At 39.1% G+C, this 24,454-nt stretch overlaps 1 long non-coding RNA gene and 1 pseudogene across 4 annotated transcripts; one reads left to right on the top strand and one right to left on the bottom strand.

The window, feature by feature from the left end:
* Positions 1 to 448: 448 nt before the first annotated feature.
* On the bottom strand, positions 449 to 17,461 carry LOC113027868 (alpha-N-acetylgalactosaminide alpha-2,6-sialyltransferase 1-like; annotated as a pseudogene). Its single transcript, XR_013910924.1, has 9 exons — positions 17,267 to 17,461; positions 16,835 to 17,111; positions 16,499 to 16,661; positions 11,785 to 11,947; positions 6,697 to 6,835; positions 6,504 to 6,607; positions 5,758 to 5,841; positions 4,980 to 5,079; positions 449 to 4,445 (listed from the first exon to the last, which is right to left on the bottom strand). The product of XR_013910924.1 is annotated as an alpha-N-acetylgalactosaminide alpha-2,6-sialyltransferase 1-like (transcript).
* Positions 17,462 to 17,863: 402 nt separating this feature from the next.
* Positions 17,864 to 24,038, top strand: LOC113027893 (uncharacterized). 3 transcript variants are annotated; one of them, XR_003273160.2, is made up of 6 exons: positions 17,864 to 18,114; positions 18,408 to 18,487; positions 19,469 to 19,560; positions 20,286 to 20,443; positions 20,870 to 20,927; positions 23,550 to 24,038. It is a non-coding gene; the product is annotated as an uncharacterized LOC113027893 (long non-coding RNA). The 3 variants fall into 3 exon arrangements; XR_013910927.1 differs by lacking the exon at positions 17,864 to 18,114 and having other exon boundaries at positions 18,146 to 18,487; positions 23,553 to 24,038; XR_013910926.1 differs by lacking the exon at positions 17,864 to 18,114 and having other exon boundaries at positions 18,149 to 18,487.
* The last annotated feature ends 416 nt before the right edge of the window (positions 24,039 to 24,454 follow it).

A 24,454-nucleotide genomic window follows, 5' to 3' on the forward strand; every position in this document is an offset into this window, starting at 1 on the left:
TGCGTGTTCTTGTTGTGTTCTGTTCTTGCATAAGGGAAAAGAAGAAAAGCATAGATGCATTAAATTAATGGACTAATATGTTAACATTCAGTTCATTAAATTTATTTAGCACCTGTTCACAATGCCAGTGATCCCAAGGAGCTTTATATTTTAAGGCACAGACTCTGCACAGAGACATATCTAATGATGAGACATTATCTTATTAGGACATTTTGGAAAGGAGGAAATGTACCACTGGATAAGGGGAATTGCAGGATGAAGAACTGTGAATAGGATGAGATGATAACAGAAATGAGCAGCAGCAAGAAAAGAATCATAAAGCAAAAGATAAAGTATAAATAAGGGATGCTACAGGGCACAGTCATTTTAGGTTAAAACTTTTAAGCAAACTAGAAATAGAAGTATGTTTACATTATGCTAGTAAATTATAAAATACAAAATTAACACATCCCACAAAAGTCAGCTTTATTTCCTACATAAAATTACATGCACAATGTACACAGATGTTACAGATCATTTGAGCTGTCTTTGGATGTCATTGATACATCAAACAACTCTATACAAAACTTGTTGTGTTTGACTGAACATTTTGTGTTTCACAAAAAATAAATTTTCTGGAAGATACAACTTTTGAACTAATTAAGAAAATAAAATAACAGAGAAAAACTGTAACATCAAAACAAACCACCACAATAAAATCACAGCTTTTTTCTCCATTAAACCTCTAGAAATTTAAATTGACTATAAAAGCAAAGTCAACCACTAAAATCCAACAAACAAACAAATAAAAAAAAGGATAATAATATAATCTTGTTATTATGCCTTTTTCCAGGGGTGGACTATATAATTGGCTATTTGGTTTCAACATGAAGATATTGTGCCACAAGTAAAAGCTGTAACTACAGCTGTCACAAACAGGTATTAACAGCGTTTATCTTAAAGCTAAATAACACATCAGACGTAAATAATTATACAGATATACCTGGATTACATATTACTTTTTTGTCAATATTTGATATATAAGCTGAAAAAGCATAAATGAAAACTGAAAATCTGCAACCAATAGTAACCAAACAATATGAAGTATTCAAATGCAAGAAAATACATTTGATTACCTCACACCATTTACATTTTCTGCTAATGTTAGAAGTTTACATTTTGTCTGGAAAGCATTTATACTGACACTTCAGTTTAAAACAGATTAATTTCACTGTCAGTGCAGTTCCATGTTTCAATTTTGCAATACATGCAGTCAGGGCTGGACTGGGACAAAAAATCGGCCCGGGCATTTTGACTAGAGACCGGCCCACCAGGTATTATAGGAAAAACCATAAAGCCTTTGAATGAAAACAAACGCTGTTGTCACAGTGATGTACACTGTCTTGTTGATATATATGTATCAGTCTAATAAACTTAAACCTACACCATCCTCCCTATTCTGGTATTCTAAACAGTACCCGAAAGTAGACTGCTTGGTCGAGTTAACCTCCTGAACTATCTACAACACATGGTGAAAACCTGAAATTAAGACAGAGAAGACTAGAGGTGAGACATGATCATTACTGAATACTGATGACAGATTTAGATATATTTTCATAAACCATTCATTTGCCACATCAACAAACAGCATGGCAGGGCAAAATATTTTTTCTAACATGGCAACCTTTAAAAAGTGAAAGGAGACAGAAAGACAGGTGAGAAAGAATAAAACTTAATTGACTTTTTGATGGCATTTTACACACAGTATTGGTACAGTATCTAGAAAATGTGGGAAAATACTGGCATCTTATACAATACAGTACACTACTTCTGAAGAAATTATGATGGGACCATAAAATAAATTACTATGTACAATAATGGATTTCTATATATTTTACATCAGATGAAAACGTTTGTTGTAAGATTCAGATAATTATTTGTTAAAAGCGAGACATTTTAAATGAGAATAAGAAAATATTTCTTTGTGCCCCCTCTCCCTGTTAATGCCCTACCTGGGCCCCTGGCAAAACTTTGCTAGATCCGCCCCTGCACAGTTACCAGCTGTCAGCTGCTTAGAAAAGGATCCTGGTGTTATTTGTCAGAAACCGTTCATAACTTCCCTTCAACTCATTTATGTCACCTAAAAGGTAAACCTGTTTCTCCATCACCTGTTCAGCTCTGATGATTCAGTAAGGACATCTCCTGGTTTCATCTTCATGTTTCCCTCTCACCAGATAACCAAACCGACATCATGACCAGCTGCTTTTGCAGCTGTGGCTCCAGCAAACATCAGCTGATACTAGAAAGTAATATTACATAAATTCTAACAACAGCTGATCAAGCTTAAACGTGCTGCCGTTGTTTAGCGCGACATCCGCTGTTTTCCCCTTTCTGGCACAGAGTGAGCGATAAACAAACAAGAGAGAAAACCCAATCAGCTGATCATTGATCAGTTTCATGATTGAAGTAGCAACAGGAGAGAGAGGGGAGAGAATGAGAGAAGAAGAGGCAGCTGTGCAGCAAAGACACAGAAAAACTCCAGCTTTGTGTCTTTTTCATTGTAGCTGAAGTTCGAGACAAACTGCTCCTTTTCAGCTCAATACGAAACGCGTGATATTTTCTCTGAATACCAGACGATTCCGTTTTTTTACAGGAGGGTTGGAAACTCTAATAACTAACCTTACAAATAAAATAAGATAAAACAAGTTCAACATCAATAATATCAAAGCACCCGCCCAGCAGTATATAAACGCCGTCATGCTAGCTAGTACACAGTACGAGTTATTGCAACTGACTGTAAAAAGTCAGCATAACGAAAATAAACTCCACCTAAACTTGGTTTATATCTGACCCAGATAGACTGCAGGTCATAACTTCTTACCTGAAGTTCAGTTCACCGCCTCTGCGGGTCTCTGCTCCTCCTGCCTTTCCGTCATCCACCTGCCAGCGTGTTGCATCTGCTGGCCTCCACCACTTGCTAATGTTACTGAATCTGTGGAAGCTCCGCAATAGCCACCACCAAACAACTGAGTTATTTTTACACATCTCCCAGCATCTGGCCAATCCACCACCTTTCAGTGTTTATACCGTTACGGAAAAAACAAAACAAAAAAAACATCGGCCCATAAAAACAAAAAAATCACCATCGGCCCACCAGGCAAATGCCCGGTATGCCCGATGGCCAGTCCAGCTATGCATGCGGTGCTATGAAAAGGTATTTGCACTCTTGCTGATTTTGTTTTTTGCATATTTGTCAGCCTTACTTCAGATCATTGAACACATTTTATTATTATACAAAGATGCTAATAGAATAAATTAACAAAAGTTAAATACAAATATTTTATTAAAGGGGAAAAAATATCCAAACCTACCTGGTCCCAAGTAAAAAAGGAATTGCCCCAGCTTTTTAAATCATGAATTAACTTTGATTAACCACAAATTTACTAACCAGACCAAGGCCCGATTACTGCCTACTGAATCAAGAAAACTACTGCTGACCAAAAAAAAAAGCCTCATCACATATTTGCCAAAAACATGTTGATGAGCCCCAAGAGTTGTTTTGAAAATATTTTTTGGACTGATGAGAGAAAATCAGAAATATTTGGAAGGTTTGCGTCCCATCACATCTGACAAGCTACTAACACAGCACTTCAATAAAATTAACAGGCAAACATAGTTGTGGTAACATGATTGTCAGAGCCAATAAGTGATATAGCTATGAATGCTCTGGAGCTCAAGCACACTTTGGTTATGCAGAATTTGGACAAAGATCCAAAACACACCCCAACTCCACATCTGAATGTCCAAAAAATTTTAGAGATTACAAGATTTTAGAGTTTCCTACTTAATTTCTAAACTACAATGTTGGCATAAATTAAAACAGGCCATTTATGCTGAAAACCCTTCAATGTGACCAAATTAAACCAATACTAAAAAAAAAAAAAAGAGGCAAAGAGTTCATCTGCATTAATGCTCTTGACTCAATCCCAGCTGTTGTCGATGCTTGATTTTAATCTATGGAAATTTACCCACAGAGATGCACATTAAAATAACATGAGTGATAATAATCATAGCATCTTTGCTTTGGATGGTTTAGTTTGCATCATTAATGAGATATTACTGCTCGATCGTCTTTTGCTTTTGATAAAACCACAAAAGGAGTTGCAGAAAAATAAAACCAGCTACCATAATGAGTAAAACTGAGCATCACATATTGTCTCAGTCTTTGGAAAGTACACATAGTTGTTTTTAAATCTGGTAATCAGAAATCTTGACCATGTCAGTGTTGCTTTTAGTTCTTTGCTTTTGACTCAGTTCTTTCATACAGCCTGATTATTTTCCTGTTATGAAGGTCTTTCCATGTATTCTTCTCCAAAATGTAGTCATGGTTGAGGTAGAAAATGACTTTGCTCATGTTTTTCTCAACATAGTAGTTAGTCGTCAGTCATAAATCCATATGCATCCACCTGAGGAAGACAGAAAGGGGGGGAAAAGAGTAGGACAAATATATTATAATTATATGTGTGTGTGTGTGTGTGTGTGTGTGTGTGTGTGTGTGTGTGTGTGTGTGTGTGTGTGTGTGTGTGTGTGTGTGTGTGTGTGTGTGTGTCTTCTTATTAAAATAAGAGGAAGGCAGGTTGAGGACAAAGTTAGAGAGGCAAAGGCTATGATGGTTGGGATCCATCAGATTCATCCCAGTTATTCTTGGATTTAAAACACCAAGAACAGTGAAAACGCTTATGTTTCATGAAGGGAAGTATGTGGTGGGTGGCACTGTATTAATCCCTATGGTTCGGACCTTTTGTTTAACTTGCAGAGCAAAAATGTGCTTTTTCATGAAAGGTGTGTTTGACTCTTCATCTTATTTCTGATTCATCTGGGCTGTGTGAGAAAAATCCTGAAAGTTGACTTGCTCATTCTAGAGTTAATTGCCAGGTCAATGCTTCTAAAGCTGTGAATACCAGCAATAAGCACACAAAGTTCAAGTAGTTTTAACTCACTATGTCACAGGTGTGCAGAGCCAAGAAGACAGTGAATGCCCCGTTGGTTGGTCTGACTAAAGACCAGGATGTTTTATTCAGATTAGGTGACAGTAAGAACCTGTGAGTGAAGAAGAAGCATCAATTAAGCATACACATGGGGAAAATGAGCTACACTTCTATGACAGCAGAATAGGCAACCTCCAAATCCCAAACACACTGTAAAAGAACACATGCATAGAAAATTACTCAGTGTAAATTACTTGATGTTCTTCAAGAAGACTGGACTTCAGATCATGCTGACTTCTGTTCATGCTGACATTCATGTCTGAGTTACAATCTTATAACAGTTATTCCAGTGATGTTTTGCTTGTTTCTTATCCTTATTGTTCATTTCTAATAGGAATCCCAACTGTATGGTTGAATTAGCTAACAAGGTTGCATTCCTGGGGTAGAGCTGTAAACAACAAACGGGTGTGGCAGCGTGTGTGGAGTTTCAGAGCGAGTGTGGCTGAAGAGGAGTGCGTGTGTGCGGAGGAGCTGTGGCGGTGACTGTGTGGAAGAGGAAGCATGTGTGTGGATACCCCCCCCCCCCTTCTCTCCCTGGACCCCCTCCCAACTCACTGCACATATATATAGCACTGAGGTGATCCCTGTTGTAAATAAATAATCTCCTTTTGTTCTCAAAGAAAGAACTGTCTGCGCGTGAGTCCATCCAGTAGCCATGAAAGCTTTCTTCTAACTATTCATAGCCCTTTTAACAAAAATACTATGTACAGGGTGTTAATTGCAGGCTGACCTGTTCCGCACATATCGGAGGAAGTCCTGGTGCAGAACGTAGAAACGACTTTCATTGTATTGCCCTGAATAGTAGGTCCTTGGTCTGGTGAGGTTAGAAGACGAAATATGGCACACTTGTTAGTCACATATATGCCACAGAAGATATTTTGATTTGTAAAAGACATTATATTAGAAAGATACATTTAAATTACATGTCACAAACATTTTATATGTATGCAGGTAAAGCTTCCATGTACACTCAAAATTTGCATTTGTGAAACAAATGGCAACTGGTTGAATTTAATTTGTTAAATTCATGTTGTTTTTATTTCTTTTTTTTTCTATATTATATTATGTTACAGTGTTGACCTAAGATAACAGACTTTGAATAAATTAATAGATTAAATATATATATTTGTATTGATTAATATTTTATTTTGTCCAATTGTTGTATAAATACTGTAAAGGATAATGTATGATAGTACAAATAATCTTAATAACTTTCTCCTCAGTGGCATCATTATGTGTCCCATAAAATAGAAATAGAAAAATAGAAGGTTATAGTGTTTATTTATTTACTGAAAAATAAACAAACATATGTGTTTGGGAGTACAAAACATTTACATCATGATTCAAAAAACAAAACAAGACGTAAACAAATACAGTTGGAGTCTTAATTCCTTAATGGGATAATTGCAACTTTTTGAAAGTGGTGAAAACATTTCTTGATTAATTTTCTTTCTTTTTTTTGCATTTTATACTCACAGTTTATTGCGGTATGGGCCAGCAGAGACCTTTTCTCCTCTCAGAAGAGCCTTTAGCCACTGGAAATCCCTCATCCCCTCTGGAATCAACACATATTTTATACCCTGTCAAAAGGAAAAGGAGAGCCCTTATGTTTATTCTGTGCAGGGAAAATAAGTACGATACAACACTGTTGTCTTTGAAGTTTAAGTACCTCGTCATGAGGGGCAGATTTGTACCCGTACTTCTTGAGCAAGTAAAGTGATGTCGTGATGGAGTGGGCTGTGTGAACGTAAACCGATGTTTTGTTTCCTACATCTTCCTCATAACCCTTAGTGATGGCACCATTCATCCTGCCAGACAAGACAAGAATACATTTTATCAGTTGTTGCTAGCTAAAAGTGCAATACCAATGTCTAGGTGTTGACTACAAATATCTGCCATATATAAACTGCTTGTGGGACAGTGAGCAATTTCATGTGAAGTATCATCATAAAGCAACTCTAATTCGAAACATGCTGGAACATTGTGTAAAGTGTAAATCAAATCAGACTGCAGTTATTTGCAAATCGGATAAACACACATATTATACACAATGGAACACAGAAAAAAATGTACCATTTTAAGAAGAATATTACACTTTGATGGCACCAACACCTCTTAAAAAGATTTGTCCATATTTACAACTGTGCATCAACTGTCTGTATTCTAATAAACCTCCATAACTATTTGGGAACTGTGGTGTTCTGTGTCATCTCTATCCTATTCATCATTTCACATCTCACAAAGTTATTTTAGTAATTGTAGGGTGTGGACTGAAGGCAGGCCAGTTCAGCAGGTGGAGAACTGTTGTTGAAATAGATGTAATAGTATGTCTTGCTGAAACATGTAATGAATTCCTTAAGCACTGATAACCATAAACCATAAATAGATAGACATTGTGTTCTCATAGAGAGAAGAGAGAGAAAGACTATAATTTTTAAAAAGAGTTTTGTTAGGGAGTTTTTATTGTTTTATTTGATTATGCTTCAAATGTTATGTTATACTTATGTTCACATATTTCACCAGACTCAGTTTTCTGTAGAAACAGGAAGCTGACCCTGTGACTCTGTGTTCATTTACCACAAGAGATCAGTACAGAAATACACATCCGCAGAAGTTGACTTGCATTATATTATTCTTAGAAATTGACTTGCAACACACACACTTTGTGACACACACACACAAACACAGCTTACACACAGACAGCATCAGGACCTGCGTAACAGGAAATGTGATTATATTTGCATATTGACGATGTAACCTATAAAAATAAACGAATACTGCAGTTCGTGGTGTCTCTCTGTCTGAGATTCACCCGTGCCGCACGTTATCAGTATCAAGTGTCTCAGTTTTCTTTATTCACCTGACCGTTTGTTAACTGTAAATCTCTGACAAGTTTCAACTTTCAATTTTTCTGACTAGTTTTTAACTCTGCCTTAGTTACTTTAACCTCCTAGGATCTGGCGTCCACATATGTGGAGATCATATTTTGGCTGGTCTAGACCAAAATACTACATTTTACTCTACAAGGGCCTGATATCCACTTACGAGGACATTATGCTGTCACTATTGAATCGATATTTAAAACACATTTCCTCATATGTGGATCTCATTTTTGTCAAAAACAAAAATCAGGAAAAAAAATACAAATCAGCTAATTCTTTGTTTTTACATTTATCTAGTCCCAGTCAGCCCAAACAGCAAAGAGAAATTAAAAATGGATGCTATGAAAGGGTTCGGGTCTTAGGAGGTTAAATGATTTTGGCCACCTGAGGGTCCAAACATCAAGCACAATATTGATTTGTGGCCCTCTCTCTTGTAGAGATTTCTCTAGACTGTGTGGATCTTTTTATGATATTATTCACAGTAAATACAGCAAATTGTAAACATTGTACTGTAAACCATCACCCCTAACTGGTCACAGTAGATGGATATTCTGTTAAATAGGACATTTTCCCTTCAGGAGGGGTCCTTGGCTTGTTCTCTGTATTATTTTAGCATCTTTACCTTACAATAAAAAGTGCCTTCAGATGATAGTTGGTATATGAAAAAATTAATCGAATTGAATTCAAATAATGACTACCGGTAAATTATTTTTCTATAGAAACAATGATGTAAGTCTAGGAACCTTTTATGTTTTTTTGTTGAGGAACATTTTTCCATAATTTGTAGACTTGGTGTTTTGTATGTTGTTGAACTGCTGTCCATCTTCTTCAAGATGCTCTTTTTATACCCAATTATGTCACTGACTTGTTAGTTAGCTGAATGTTCAGCTAGGTGTTTTTGTTTTGTTTTGTTTTGTTTTGTTTTGTTTTGTTTTGTTTTGTTTTTTGGGGGGGGTAGCCCTACTTCATTTTCCTTGTTTTTACCTGTTCCAACTTTTTGTAGTTAGAAAATAAACAAAAATGTTGTTTTTGTGGAATTTTATAAACATTTTATTTAGATTTTTTAAAATCAATACAAGAGTTTCTTTGATACGAGATTTATATAGCCATAGACTATATATAAAGGTTGGACATCGAAAGAGTAAAGCCAGTACGGAAGTGAATGAATATGGAAGCCTCCATTCTTCGTGAATGACAGCAGTTGTACAGAAGTCTATGATAAAAAACAACCGTTGGGTCCCCTGCTGTCTAATTTCTACCTCTCACGAGTTTAAAGTGTTACTGAATACAAAATAAAGTTAATTTTGTAAATTATGGTATGAAAGTAGGGGTGGGTTTTGATGATCGATTTATCGATTAAAATCGATTCTAGCTTGGATAACGTGATATCAATTCATTAAAATCCTGAATCGACTTTTTAATATAAATTTAAACACCAGAATCTCAGGTTAAACCTCACAAAAAGCTGCAGGTTTCATCACTCACCAAACAATATTGACCAAACCAGCAGCAAAAGAAGATCCAAACTAGGCTTCACTTAAACATCGTCGTGAATTCCCTCTGACTTTTGCCGTTTTGCTTCCACCATGATAAAATCACACTTCATGCACAGCTCTCTCTCGCTCTCAGTATACTTCAAGAAGAGTTTCTGTTTTCTGATTATTCGCTTGCTTGTTACGCAAAAGTCTACCGTTGTTTACAGCTCTGTGGGACGCTGTTTTTTTTCCTTTTACTTACTTCCAAAAAGAAAGCCTCATTTCTGCTGTTCAATACTGAACAAATTTAAACTTTAAATTATGCAAAATTGCAAAATACTTAGCTCTGTCTCTAATAAAACCTCTGTAACTTTGCTCTGCTTCAGGTCAGCAGCATCAGGTAATGTTTATATGTTGATTAATGATTTTCTTTCGTTTTTGATCTACTGCAGAATATTTTTATAAAATCCCAGGTCAGGAAAATCACCTTCACGTTTTTCTTTGTTTCATCCTCAGCTACTTAACAAGTAACATCACAGCATCTGCTGTGATGCTTACACCTTTGATAAAGTCTCGCAAGCATAGCTGGACTGGCCATCGGGCATACCGGGCATTTGCCCGGTGGGCCGCTGGCGATTTTTTGTTGTTATGGGCCGATGGATTTTTTTTTTTTTTTAGGAAGGGTATATATAATGAAAGGTGTTGGATTGGCCAATTGGTCATGATCGACTCTGGGCTGGACCAATTACAGCCGAGGAGGCCGGATGGACCCTCCCCCTTGTTTAGCAATCACGTGATTTTTGCGCATTGCATGCCGGGAACTCGTGGCAAAACAATCCAAGTACCGCATCAAATGCAAGCATTTGCAGCACCGCAAAACGTTCATTCTCCGGTTCCAATGCCTTCTTGTTTTTTCTTTGACGCACAAAAAAGGAATGTACAAAACAAAAGGAGAAAATGCCGGTCCGTACAAAGACAGACTCGACGAAAAGACAAAGAAAAGATACGAGGAAAAAATCAAAGGAGTGAAAGGGTCAGACCCTTAGGAGCACACAGAGTGGACAAAAGACGTTAGCGTGTTGCCCAACTTTCACCACGCTCAGATTTATAATTATACGGTTCTTGGAGTGAGTGCATACACTCATGAAGTTTAGTAACTTCAGGTCACTGCAACAAGCCCAGGTACAGTTTACCGACGGATGGGTACAGGATCTTGAAATGCACCGTGTAGAACGAAAGACCATCATACGAACAAAGGTAAGTTTACCAGTCTCACAAATCGTCTTCATAAATACACATTCGTTAACCGTTTATTAATAGGACCTTTGAGCTCAACGGTAATTAATTAGTAGTGGAAATAATTTCTGGTTCATTACAGAAATGTAGCAGTGACAATAATATTGTATGCTGTAATCGTACTGGACAATTAGTGATACAAAACAACTGTTTTATCCTGTGAATAAAAGTATATGTTTTTGTCAATGTACCATGGTAATAACAGAAGCGAAGCGCAATATTGTGTCAGGACAATTCACTATTTATGCACAATAAACAAAGGAGCATAGCGCGACAATTTCTGTTCAGCGCCAGACTTGCTTGTAACCTATATCACCAATTATGTTAAGAAAAATGACGTATTAACTACTACAAAACTCTGACCTTTGTGGGAATGCTTGGAGCAGACTAACATGTGAGCTGGAGTGTTCTGAGATGTTATATTTGGTATATCCAGACCATCCGTGGCTCTTACTTCGGAAACATGGCTTAAAAAATTTCTCTTCAACGACATAATCCGATAAAAAAAACAACGATCTCTTTACCCGTCGGCTTCCCGTGGCTGTCATGCGACCGGCTATTGCAGTTAATAATACAACAGCTTCTTGCCATTTTTTGGGTTTCTTTTTATCGCTGTGTAACTGAGTTCAATTGAAAGGCTGCGTGCGCTAGTACCTCTTGCCACAAGTTCCCAGAACCCTTTGCGGTTTTACCCCTGAATGACGTCACATTTTCAATCTTTATCCTGGTGGGCCGGTCTCCAGTCGATTTTTTGTCCCAGTCCAGCCTTGCTCGCAAGTGTCAGTTCTCTTTTTATAGATATAAAAATATGGAAATGTACTGATGCATGATCTGAATTATAATTTTTCTGACTGTCTGAGGCAAAATTTCCCCAATTTGAATCGAATCGTGAATCGAATTGAATCAAATCATGGATCGATTTGGGACCTTGTGAATCAGAATCAAATAGATTCTAGAAATCAGTGACGATACCCAGCCCTATATGAAAGTCACAGAGAAAGATAAAGCAGTATGCTTTACACTGCTTTATCTTTTCTACACTTGGCCTAGTGCCTGTCGAACAAAGCCAAGAGGTTTGCTTGGGTTTTTTTTTTTTTGTCTTACCGAAAAACGTAATCATGGCCATCGATTTCCACCCCCTTCTTTGAGCCGTTCAGGATTCCTCCAGTACCTACCACAGCACAGCGCACGCAGCCATCACCACCTGGTTTTGGGAGAAGCAGTGGCTCTTTTGGCTTTGGAATCAGCTTTACTGAATCCATCACATCTGCAAACCAAAAGTTGCTGTATGAGTAGAAGAGGTTTGTTAGTTTGCTTTTTTTTTTTTGACTGTCCCGTTTGGATCTTTAGCCATCAGAATTGTTGTCTGAAGGCCAAGAAAGATCCCAAGTGGATTTACTTTACCAAGTGGATCATCATGGCCTTGCCATATTGGTCCATTTGATTGACCTTTATTATTATTATTATGTATTTATTTTATTTTCGTTTTTTAAAGACGGGACAGACATGACTGGAGGATAGGACAGGGAGAAAGAATGAAGGAAAGAGAGGGAGAGAAAGAAAAATAGAGAGGAGAAGAGATGGTGAGAAAGGGGGGAAGAAAAAAAAAAGACAAAACACCTGGATCAACTGTATGGAGATAAAAAACCAGAAGAGAAAACAAACAAACAACAAAGAGCAACATAATAAAAACAACACCATCACAATAAACTAGCTAACAATAGATAACAGTAGATACTTTTTTAATTTCACCTGTTAAGAATGAAAAAAAGAAAACAAGTAGAAGAAAACGAGAGCAACATAATAAACAACATCACGATGATCTATGGGAATATAACTGTAAATACTAAATATTAAACATTATTGTGCAGCACATAAGATCAACAGAACACAGTGTGCTTTGAGGTAGGAGCCAAAAAGGGTGTAGTTTGTGTGTGTGAGCACCCGTGTGTACACCTGTGAGCATGGACGCGCTTGTATTTAAAAGGTTCCTTCATGTAATGATCTGCTAGAGGGTGTGGGGGGGCCACAGCCCCGTCCTCCAGGGCATGAAGCAGGTATGGAGGAGATCAAACCTCCAGACATCCAGAGGCCCTCAGAACACAAGAGACCAAGGAAGACCAACAGAGGGGCAGCCGCACCACTATCCCAGGAAGAGCTGAGGAGAGCCCCAGATAAGGGTCACTCAGCAGCTGCAGAGCAGAAGCCAAGGGGGTTGCAGTGGCGTGCCCGTGAGCTCCGCCGGCAGCCAGCTGTGCCAGAGTGACCGAGCCCCAGGCCGAGAGGCCAAGGGAACCCCACCCCCGAAGTGGCCCGAGCGAGCCCCAGGCTCCAGGGCCCAATAAGCAGCCACCAAGGAGTGAGCCGGTGTGTACCTGGACGCCCACCCCCGGACACAAAGAACCACCAACGCACCGATGTCTGAGGGTGTCTGCCACTGGCAGGGGAAGTGGTGGTAGGGGGAGATAGGCCTCCAAACCTTAGAGGGCCTGAGATGTCCCCAGAGAGGTGGCGTCTGATACCCGACCTGACATATAGACACAGACATACAGACACACACACACAGATACAAACATCCATTCCCACCCTCATGCTCTCATATGCAATTACTCAACACTCACCCAACGTGGAGACAGACATAGAGAGACACTGTACACACAATCACACTCCCCAAGCGTACTCTAAGCCCCGGGTCTAGGTACCCTTGCCCCTGGAGAAGGAAACTGCACCCAGACCCAGGTGGTGTTACCCCTTTCCCTGGGGTAGGGAGAAGCAGACCGCCCCGACTCCGCAGCAGCAGGGAGCCCCCACACTCCAGACCCCAGTCGGACAGCCAACTTCTCCTCCTAGCCCCCTGCTCCAGCAGGCCGCAGAGAACGGGGGTGTGTGAAGACTCCAAACCTCCCTCCGCCCGCTCATATGTAGTGTTGATGCATGTGTGTTCTAAGGTGCCTTTAAAACCCAGGAGGGCATGGAGCTACCTGCCAGAGAGCAGCAGGTAAGCGCATAGCCCCTCCTGCTAGCCCTGTTAGTTTGCTTTAAACTAACGTTTCATATTTAAAAGATGTACCGTATTTCCCGGACTACAAAGCGCACCTGAATATTAGCCGCACAAGCTAAAATCAGGGGAAAATCCCGTTTTGTACATACATTAGCCGCACCTGACTAAAAGCCGCAGGTGTTTCAATGTTGACTTATCATTACGGTATGTCTTTATAACGATGTCTCAAACAAGACAATATGATGCAGGTAGCATATAGTTTGAATCGATGGATATTAACAACTAAATCTTTATAGCCACCATCAGAAAATATAATACATCACCTGAAAAAATAGCATGATTCATCCCAACACTCTCATGATGTGTAAACTCTTTCATATCGAACCACATTAAATTCGGCACATGAAAATTTCCAGACAAAATAGTTCTCTGTTAAATTACAATAGAGCGACTACCAAAACAGTCGCTCGATTGTCTCTCATAAGTCTTCATTCACTCAAAATAACAAAAAATGCCTAAAATGCATACTTTAACTAATCTGTTTACATTAAATTCAAATTCAAATTCAAATTTTATTTGTCACACACACACAACCATACACAGTATGACATGGGGATGAAATGCTTGTAGCTGTACAATGCCCGACCATTAAATGACAGAAGAAAAGTTTTACAATATTTACAATTTACAGTTTACTACAAAAATTTACAAACTAACTTAGGAATTTACAGTAAAGAATGTGCAAATAGCAGAAGAGATTATAAAGATAAGGATTATAAATTATAGGAATTATAGGATTATAGGAAATGTGTGGTGGTGCGTGTGGTGACGTGTGTGAGAGTCCAGTCTTATAGTGACGTGTTTGGGAGAGTCCAGTCCTACACCTGGTTCAGGCCCCGAATAGCCTGGGGGAAGAAGCTCCTCCTCATTCTCTCTGTTTTGGCCTTAAGGGAGCGGAAGCGCTTCCCAGACCTCAACAGTGAGAAGAGTCCATTGTTGGGATGGGAGAGGTCCATCATAATCTTCCTAGCTTTGGACTTGCACCGCTTGGTGTAGATGGACAGCAGGTCAGGGAGCTCTGATTGAATGATGCGTTCTGCCGAGCGCACCACCCTTTGCAGATCTCGTCTGTCCTGCTTGGTGCTGTTCCCAAACCAGGTGCAGCTGTTTGCCGTCAGGACGCTCTCGATGGTGCAGGAGTAGAAGTTCTTGAGCACCTTCAGTGGCAGATGGAAGTCTCTAAGTCTTCTGAGGAAGAAGAGACGCTGACGGGCTTTCTTAACCAGGGTGTTGATGTGACAGGACCATGACAGGTCCTGAGTGATGTGGACACCCAGGTATCGGAAACTGTCCACTCTCTCCACTGGCGTGCCACTGATGATGAGGGGTTTGTAATTCCTCGCCTGCTTTGTAGTGAAGTCCACAATCAGCTCCTTAGTCTTGCTGATGTTTAGGAGGAGGTTATTCTCCTGGCACCAGGTCTCCAGGTTCCTAATCTCCTCCAGGTAGGCCGTCTCGATGTTGTCGGAGATCAGGCCCACAACAGCAGTGTCGTCAGCAAACTTGACAATGGAGGTGGTGTCGGATGTGGCTACACAATCATAAGTGTACAGTGAGTACAGCAGGGGGCTTAAAACACAGCCCTGAGGCACTCCAGTGCTGAGTGAGATGGAGGGGGAGACTTGTTTTCCCACCCTCACTGATTGGGGTCTGTCTGTGAGGAAGTTGAGGATCCACTGACACAGTGATGAGCTGAGTCCTAGATCCGTCAACTTGGTGAAAAGCTTAGAGGGAATTATTGTGTTGAATGCTGAACTGTAGTCCACGAACAGCATCCTAACATAATTCCCTCTGCCAGTGTCCAGGTGACTCAGGGATGTGTGGAGCAGGTGAGATATGGCATCGTCTGTGGAACGATTAGTCCGGTAAGCAAACTGAAGTGAGTCGATGGTGGCAGGAAGTGAAGAAGTGATGTGATCTCTCATCAGTCTTTCAAAACACTTCATCACAATTGAAGTCAGTGCTACTGGACGGTAGTCATTGTGGCAAGCGGGCTGTTGTTTCTTTGGAACAGGGACAATAATGGACTGTTTGAAGCACGTGGGAACCACAGCTTGGGCCAGGGAGAGGTTAAAGATCTCCGTGAACACCGGTGCTAGTTGATCAGCGCAGGCTCTAAGGACCCGGCCAGGAATTGCATCTGGTCCTGCTGCCTTCCTGGTGTTCACCCTCCTGAAGGTGTTCCTCACGGCATGCTCTGTGATGACGAATGCATTTTCTTCACTGGTGCACTCCGAGCGCGCGCAGCCGTTTGTTGTTTTAATTGCTGCGGCGTCGAAGCGAGCATAAAACGTGTTCAGCTCATCAGCCAGTGAAGCATCTGCATTCATCATTGAAGAAGCTGGTCGTTATAGTCTGTTGTTAATTAGTTAATTAGATTAGTTAAGTAGATTTTAAATGTAAGCTTTTGTTTGATTGGTATATGTTCAGTTTATACCAAGCACATTTTCCTTAATGATTAATTATTTGAATAAATAAATATTTGAATTTATATATTTTAACTGTATTTTACTTAAAATAATTGCTTCATGTTTTTTTATTAAGTAGTCCAGAGTTAGGTTTAAATCAGCACGCCATCTTTTCCATTCATCCATTCCTAAATGCATTGACGTGCTGTTATTTCATTGGCTGTTTAAACATATCTCATAAAACTACATAGGTGTTTAAAAATCCAGTCAGAGAATAGATGTATATTACTCTGTCATTCTTCAGTCTGGCACACAATACTGACCCAATATCAGCTTCATAAAGACCTACCATCATATTTGTAGTTCATAAACCCAAAAGGACTGTTGAAATGTGAAAGGCGATTCCACTCGCTCATGTTAATGTTGTCTTTGTGCAGAAACAAACGTATGTTAGGAAGAAAAGCCTTCTTGAATTTCTCATCCTGAGAGTTTCGTAGAGACTGAGCACATGTCTGAAAATCATAAAAAAATATGAAATGATGAAACAAGTTAAAAATGAATGACTTGAAACAAATCAGGAAACAGCAAAAGCAATATGTCTGATATGACTCCAGCTATGCTGGCTCACATCCATAAAGTTAATACATTCGACTGTTTTTACTATATCTTGTCTTAACATGCTTACTGGTCGTCTATGTTGAGTATCTTTGCTGTAAACATCTTCAAAATCCCACTGAGGAAGCTTCTTGAAGTCTTTTTTGTAGAGGAGAGCCATGGGGGTCTCAGCTACAATGCGTTGTGTTGTGTTGTTTTTTGCTGAATCTGCTATTTTTGCTTCAAGTCTTCTGCTAAAGTCAGGATGTGGTGGTCCTGATTTTAATTTTCTTTCCCAGTATGCCCTGTACCTCTCAAGCACAAAGTCTTCCGATTCACTGTCATCTATTTCTATGAAGGTTGACCAGCTGAATCAAAAGGGAAACAGAAGCAACATAAGATAATTAGTGAGACAAGTGTGTTTCTTTGAAAAACTTTACAGAAATAAAAAAATAATTTACCAGTAAACAGATTAAATCAATCATAGGTTTTTCATGAGTCAACATATAAAAACACAACCCACCTGATGCTTTTTATCCTATTGTCTAATAAATTCAAAATAATCAAGATACACGATGACAAAAAAAGCAAAGAAAAAGACTTTAAAATTAATTCTGCCATCTCTGGTTTGTGGAGTTGTTGCTGTTCAGTTAAGCTCAAAAACTATCTGCTCTCCCTCCTGAGAGCTGCTCACAGGTGGAAGAGCCACCCAACACCTTGGCACTGATGCAGCAGGGCAGGACTATAGCACAACTGCCATAGAAAGAGCAATACAAAATCCAAAGCAAACAAATGCATTCAGAAGCAGACACACCCATACACAAAATGTCATCAGACGTTTGTGCTTTTATCACACAACAAAGGGATAAACATGCACAAGAACATTTAAATTCCCTGGTCACGCCAGCCTGCATTCCAAGCACCCTGGCAAACTACTAACACAAAGTTGTTTTCCATGAATGTGTGAATGTTAGATAGAAAAGACTTAAGCATAAAAAATGCTTCCATGAATGGATGAATAAAGAAAATTGTTTAAAGCGCTTTGAGTACTACTCAGGTTGTGTATTATGTAACACCGGTCTGTTTACCTTTTGGCAAGGGCGATCGTGATTCAAGAGTTGGGAGTTCACCTTGTAATCAGAAGGTTGCCGTTTCGAGCCCCGGCTTGGACAGTCGCGGTCGTTGTGTCCTTGGGCAAGACTACTGGTGGTGATCAGACAACACGTTCTCACTCCCAACTCGTCAAACGTGTGACGCATGGTCAGGCTCCCTCTGCTTCACTTATGGACGTGCAGGGTACCCCTCTCGCCTCGGGAATTGACGTGAAGGGTCCTCCGATTGAAGAGATTGCCGCGGAAGTGCCTGTTGTCGGTATATTTAGACATTTTCCAAATCACATTGTAGTGACGTGTACAGAACACAATAAATTATATAATGTAAACAACTACCTGAAAAACAGGTAGAACGATACTTTTGTATCGTTTATTGCATTTACGGAGGGAGTGGTGTATGCTGGGTAATGGCACAGCTAGCTACTGGGTGACTTTATTCACCCGCTTCGGCTGTTATCAGTCCATACAATGGGCGTTATTAGCACAAATCAGTCCCATAGATATGGGCCATCTCCTGCTAGATTGTTCAGAAGGTTGTTCTCATCCATCCAGATGGAGGATCACTAACAGGAGCGTGGGAAGACTCCAGAATCCACTCTGGCTGGAATCCGGTGGATATGCAGTGTGTACAGGTAAGACCATTTAAACGGACAGCATTTATAGAATGACTATTAAAAGTCAGCGAGTGTCAGTAATGTTAATGTGGTTATGTTAGTACTACACAGAGTGCTAATATAACAGCTTTAAGATGCATTTGTAGATATTATTACGTGTTTTACCGTCTTTATGGTGCTAGCTTAAAGTTACGGTGTAAACGTTAGCTTATATTGGAGTAAAGCTGTTACTGTTTAAACGATGTTAGCACAGAAATATTAGCTTCTGTCATGACTGATGAAGTTACTAGTTAATAAAGTTTTCAGTAAAGTGTTTAATCGCAGCCACAGATTGACAGCAAATATCTCGATTAGCTTCAGTGCATCTATAATAAATATGTGCAAGTTTCAAGGGTTCAAGGGGGTTCAAGGTTCAAGGTTCTTTATTTGTCACATGCATAGTTATACAAGTATAACACACAGTGAAATGTAGCCTGACACGCTCCTCGACATGTGCAAAAATTGGGGGGGGGGCGTGTAGAGGAAGAACATTATATATATATATATGTATATATATATACATATATATATATACATATAGTATATACACTGGGTGAATGTGCAGTAGTAGCAGCAAGCAGGTGAATTCTGTACATTAATATGAAGAGACATCTGACTATTTTACAGGATAGACAATATAAACATATTTAAAATTAAAGGAATTGAAATGTACATTGTGCCTTGGTTTAGAGTGTCTGGAAGAGAGTCCTGTCTCAGTCAATTATAGATGATGTGAGAGGGCGGGTGTGTGTGTTTAGGGCACGGATGGCTTGGGGATAGAAGCTCCTCTTGAGTCTCTCTGTCCTTGCCCGGAAGATGCGGAACCTTCTACCAGATTGCAGAAGTTGGAACAGTTTGTTGCCAGGATGGGACGGGTCAACTAGTGTGTTTCCATAGATTACCTCTGTATGAATGTACTTCTTAAATGAAGGCAAGTGTTTGTCCTTTTTTGTTCCTCAGGTACAGTACGTGATATCAAGGGCAGGCGGTCAACACTGGGGGTAGACAAGAAGCAGACGTACTTCCAAGAGGGAGCTGCAGTGAGGTCAGAGGTCAGAATCTGAAACAGCTCAGGTTTATATTTTAGAGGTTATAAAAAATCAAAATGTATTTATAAAGAAACCTTTAAATAATAGTCATAATTATGATTATTATAAGAAATATCAAACATTTAAGTGGATTTTCTGTTACACATATTGTTTTCGCCCTGCAATAAACTGGCAGCCTGTCTTTGTCCTGTATCAGCTGGGATAGGCTTCATCCTCCCGCAACCCTGAATTGGATACATTGTATTCCAATTATGTAATCTGATCATTTACAAACTCAAGCTATCTAATCCAAATGTAAGTAATAATTATAAAATGGGAAAGCAGAAATAAGTGTGACATAAATGTAAATGTGTGAGCTGACATAGAGGACAGCTACATGCAGTCTGAAAAACCTTTGTTGTCAAGTTTGCAAGTATGTCAGCACGAGACATTCTTACATAGAAGAGACATTAAAGTCTCTAACTCAGTGAAGCATTATTGGTCCCGTCTGTTTGGATAAATATAGTAAGTTGATGTATGTGCATTTATTGACACATTTTCTTAAGTGCTTATCCAGTTCAGGATCACAGTGGAGCTGCAGCTGGATATGTTCACTAAATAAACCTTACAAAAGTTAACAATAAACCTGCATCCCTGTACGTTGTTGTCCACAGGATGAGAAAATCAAACTGGAAGACTGTGGAACATGTTAATAAATGTTTGTGTGTTTATGCCTGTGTCTTTCACAGGAGGCGCTGGAAGGTTTCCCTAATAATTCCTGGTGAATCAAAGCAGAACCATAAAGATTGCTGGACTACATGATGGCCTTACCCCTGAGCAGTCATCCTGTTAAAGGAGGAACCAGTTAGAAGCTGTTTTCAAAGTAGCTGAGCAGATTTCATCTCAAGTAAGCAATTAACTGTTTGTTTATCTGTTCTGCCACTTAAAGAGCATTTAAGGACGTCTTTCGAGTGTCCAGTTGAATTAATTCTACTGGCTCTCATGGTCATTTGTTATTATAGACATATTTTTCATGTTCATCCAGCTATTTAGTAAATTCTATCTATTTAGTAATATCCGTCAGCTATAAAATGTAATATAAATATAAAAATATCTAAATATCTCCTGTCCTTTATGTTTTAATGATGTAAGTCTGTTATCATGTTACATTAGCATTCCTCACATATCAATGAGATGCTGTACAATACAATCCTACTGACACAGCAGAGGGATAACGACGGCTATTCAACATCGTTACACGACACATTCGAGCTGCATGATGCAAACAAAGTGACTAAATCATCTTTTTTGTGGTTTATTGTCTTCAAACCAGCAGACAAAGCTGATGGCAGAAGATGTCAGAGAAGAACTTCAGGCCGTGGACTGAAAAGGTATTTTTTTCGTGTTATCAAAAGACATTTGGAGTGGCAGCTTCTGCAACTGGTTGTGCTGAAGTAAAGCTTACAGTCTAAGAAACCACAGTGTTGATATTCAGCACAAAGAGAAAAGCTCACTTGTTTGAATTTATTTACAATCATAGTTTTATAAATTCTGACTGTAAACAGCTTTTACAGCTTTGATATTGTTTGACACTCGATATCAGGTGATAGGGTTTAATTTAAAGGTTTCTGTTTCCAGAGGTGTGGACTTGAGTCACATGACTTGGACTCGAGTCATTAATTTTATGACTTTAGACTTGACTTGAAAAAATGTTCTAAGACTTGTGACTTGACTTGGACTTTTACACCAATGACTTGGGACTTGAATTGGACTTGAACCGGTTTACTTGAAAAGACTTGATATTTTACCCCAAATATAAAATTTAACATGCATATTATATAGAGATTGAAAATGTGACGTCATTCACGGGTAGAACCGCAAAGGATTCTGGGAACTCGTGGCAAGAGGTACTAGCGCACGCAGGCTTTCAATTGAAATCAGTTATACAGCGATAAAAAGAAACACAAAAATGGCAAGAAGCTGTTGTATTATTAACTGCAATAGCCGGTCGCATGACAGCCACAGGAAGCCGACGGGTAAAGAGATCGGTTGTTATCGGATTACGTCGTTGAAGAGAAATTGTTCAGCCATGTTTCCGAAGTGACAAACAGGCGACGGGTGGCCTGGATTGCAGCCATTCAAAGACCAAATATAACGTCCCAGAACACTCCAGCTCACAGGTTAGTCTGCTCCAAGCATTTACACGAAGGTCAGTGTTTTTTAGTAGTTAATACGTCATTTTTCTTAACATAATTGGTGATATAGGTTACAAGCAAGTCTGGCGCTGAACAGAAATGGTCGCGCTATGCTCCTTTATTTATTGTGCATAAATAGTGAATTGTCCTGACACAATATTGCGTTTCGCTTCTGTTATTATGGTACATTGACAAAAACATACTTTTATTCACAGGATAAAACAGTTGTTTTGTATCACTAATTGCCCAGTACGATTACAGCATACAGTATTATTGTCACTGCTACATTTCTGTAACGCGTACCAGAAATTATTTCCACTGCTAATTAATTATCGTTGAGCTCAAAGGTCCTATTAATAAACGGTTAACGAATGTGTATTTATGACGACGATTTGTGAGACTGGTAAACTTATGATACGTACGATGGTCTTTCGTTCTACACGGTGCATTTCAAGGTCCTGTACCCATCCGTCGGTAAACTGTACCTGGGCTTGTTGCAGTGACCTGAAGTTACTAAACTTCATGAGTGTATGCACTCACTCCAAGAACCGTATGATTATAAATATGCATATAAATATGCTACGATGAGATAGCTGACTTCATCTAACTAGCAAATGTTTTCCAGGCTACGTTGGTGATGCAGTTTTTTTTTAATGTATATGATATTTTTGTCATGCGATTTTAAAGCCGGTCCTACAACCGCATCCAAGAATAACATGCAGCTTATCTCAGAACTGTCGGTGAAAATTATTCTTGGAGCTAGGTTTAATTGAGCTGCATTCTAAAGAGGTGCAATTTCACAATTTGTGTATATTTTCTAAGTTCACTATTTTGTCATGTGTTGAGAAAAACAGATTTAAAAATTACATGGTCTAATATTTACATTTAGCATATAACTGCAACATGCGTTTTTTCGTTTTTTTTAATGACTCGAAAGGACTTGAAATTCAAAATTTCAGACTTGTGACTTTACTTGGACTTTTACACCAGTGACTTGAGACTCGACTCTGACTTGCCTGACATTACTTGAGACTTGACTTGAGACTTGAGGATAAAGACTTGAGACTTACTTGAGACTTGCAAAACAATGACTTGGTCCCACCTCTGTCTGTTTCCCAATGAGCCATTTACACTGACCAGTGTCAGTTTAACTGTGACACATTTATTATTTAGATTCAACAAAGAAATAACTGAATGTAAAAAATGGCAGCCCTCAGGCCAGGTTTATAGAGATATATGCATGCATTATGAAATTTATGTATCCCAGATAATTGTTAATCATCTAGTCATGGCAGAACTACCTCTTCCTCCCAAGTTAACTGCAACCCAAAAGAACTAGTGGGGCTATTTACACACTCACAACCAGTGTGGGGTAAAAAGAGCCACCAAAAAGCTGTCAGCCACAGATGTGCTATAAGAGTTACAAACTCTACTTATGGAGAAACTTTCTAAGTCTAACAGAGGACAGGTACTCCTGCCCAAATAACATGATATAACCCCACATACAGCCCAGCCATAAAGTGAACCAAGTCATTTAGTTAAAGACAGCATGGGATCAAATGCATGTAACCAGCCTGCACCAACCTGGCATTTCTTCCTCCTGAATTAAATGAATGAATGGATGAAAGTTAAATGACTACAAACCTAAAGCCACTAGTTCCCACACTGGAGCTCCCTGACACTGTGTGTTAACCGTATTTAGCTTGTATCAACAGTTGTAACAGGCTAAGCCACTTGAGACACTGCATTGAATTTGTTCCTGTCTTAATGATTTCAGCTGACTGGTTTCAACTCAGATGTTCTGCTTTTTCCTTTCAGTAGATCAGAGCAGCTCGTGCTCCTTCTGCTTCCAATTAAGAAGAAGAAGAAGAAGGCGAAGGCTTCAGCGAAGTGGCGTTCATGGTCTCAGTGAATAGTCACGGTCACACACTGCATGTGGTTTTAAAAGCAACATGTCTGTTCACCACAACAATGGAGATGTGTAATATTAGTGCAGCTACGGTTTGTTCTTGAACACCAGTTTTGTTTTCTACTTTGATCACTTAGACCAAAAAAGTGTTGTTTTCAGATTCTTTCTTTTACATCTATAAACCACCTGTTCATTTTTTTTATTACAATTAGTTTCACATGAATGTTAGTGTTTCCTTCATGATCTTTTAATGCTTACACTACACTGTACATGTCTACATTAGAGACATTTCTGTTACCTGTTTCTGTTGACTCAGAGTTGTGAAATGTTCTTTTATTTAATGCACAATATGAAGCTCATAATTTTCTTACAAATAAAAATCTAATGACAAACATGAACAGCTGTGCTTATTTCTGAGACATGAGTTTTTGAATGTGTTCATATTTAGACAGTGTGCATCTGTATGCTGAAACTGTAATGGTGAACCTGAGGTGATGGTCAACAGAAGGCAAATATATATCAATATAAAACAATATTGAAGTAATGTCTTTACCCTCTGCAGCGTGTGCACGCTGTGCACGCAATCACCTTATTCACTGTAGTAAACATGCACCGCTAGCTCACGTGACTGTCTCCATGGTTACATCGTATATTATTAGCTATGTAAACAGCTTCCAAAGATACCGCCATAGCTCTCTGCAGCTGTAACACTTTCACACTTTGCAAATCATTTCATGTTTTTGATAGTTATGAAGACAGAATATGTTTTTAAGGTCATGCTAGGCGGTTGCTATGGTGGTTGCTGTGGACTTGG

Source organism: Astatotilapia calliptera, chromosome 8, assembly GCF_964374335.1.
Source record: "Astatotilapia calliptera chromosome 8, fAstCal68.1, whole genome shotgun sequence".
NCBI classification, from domain to species: Eukaryota; Metazoa; Chordata; class Actinopteri; order Cichliformes; family Cichlidae; genus Astatotilapia; species Astatotilapia calliptera.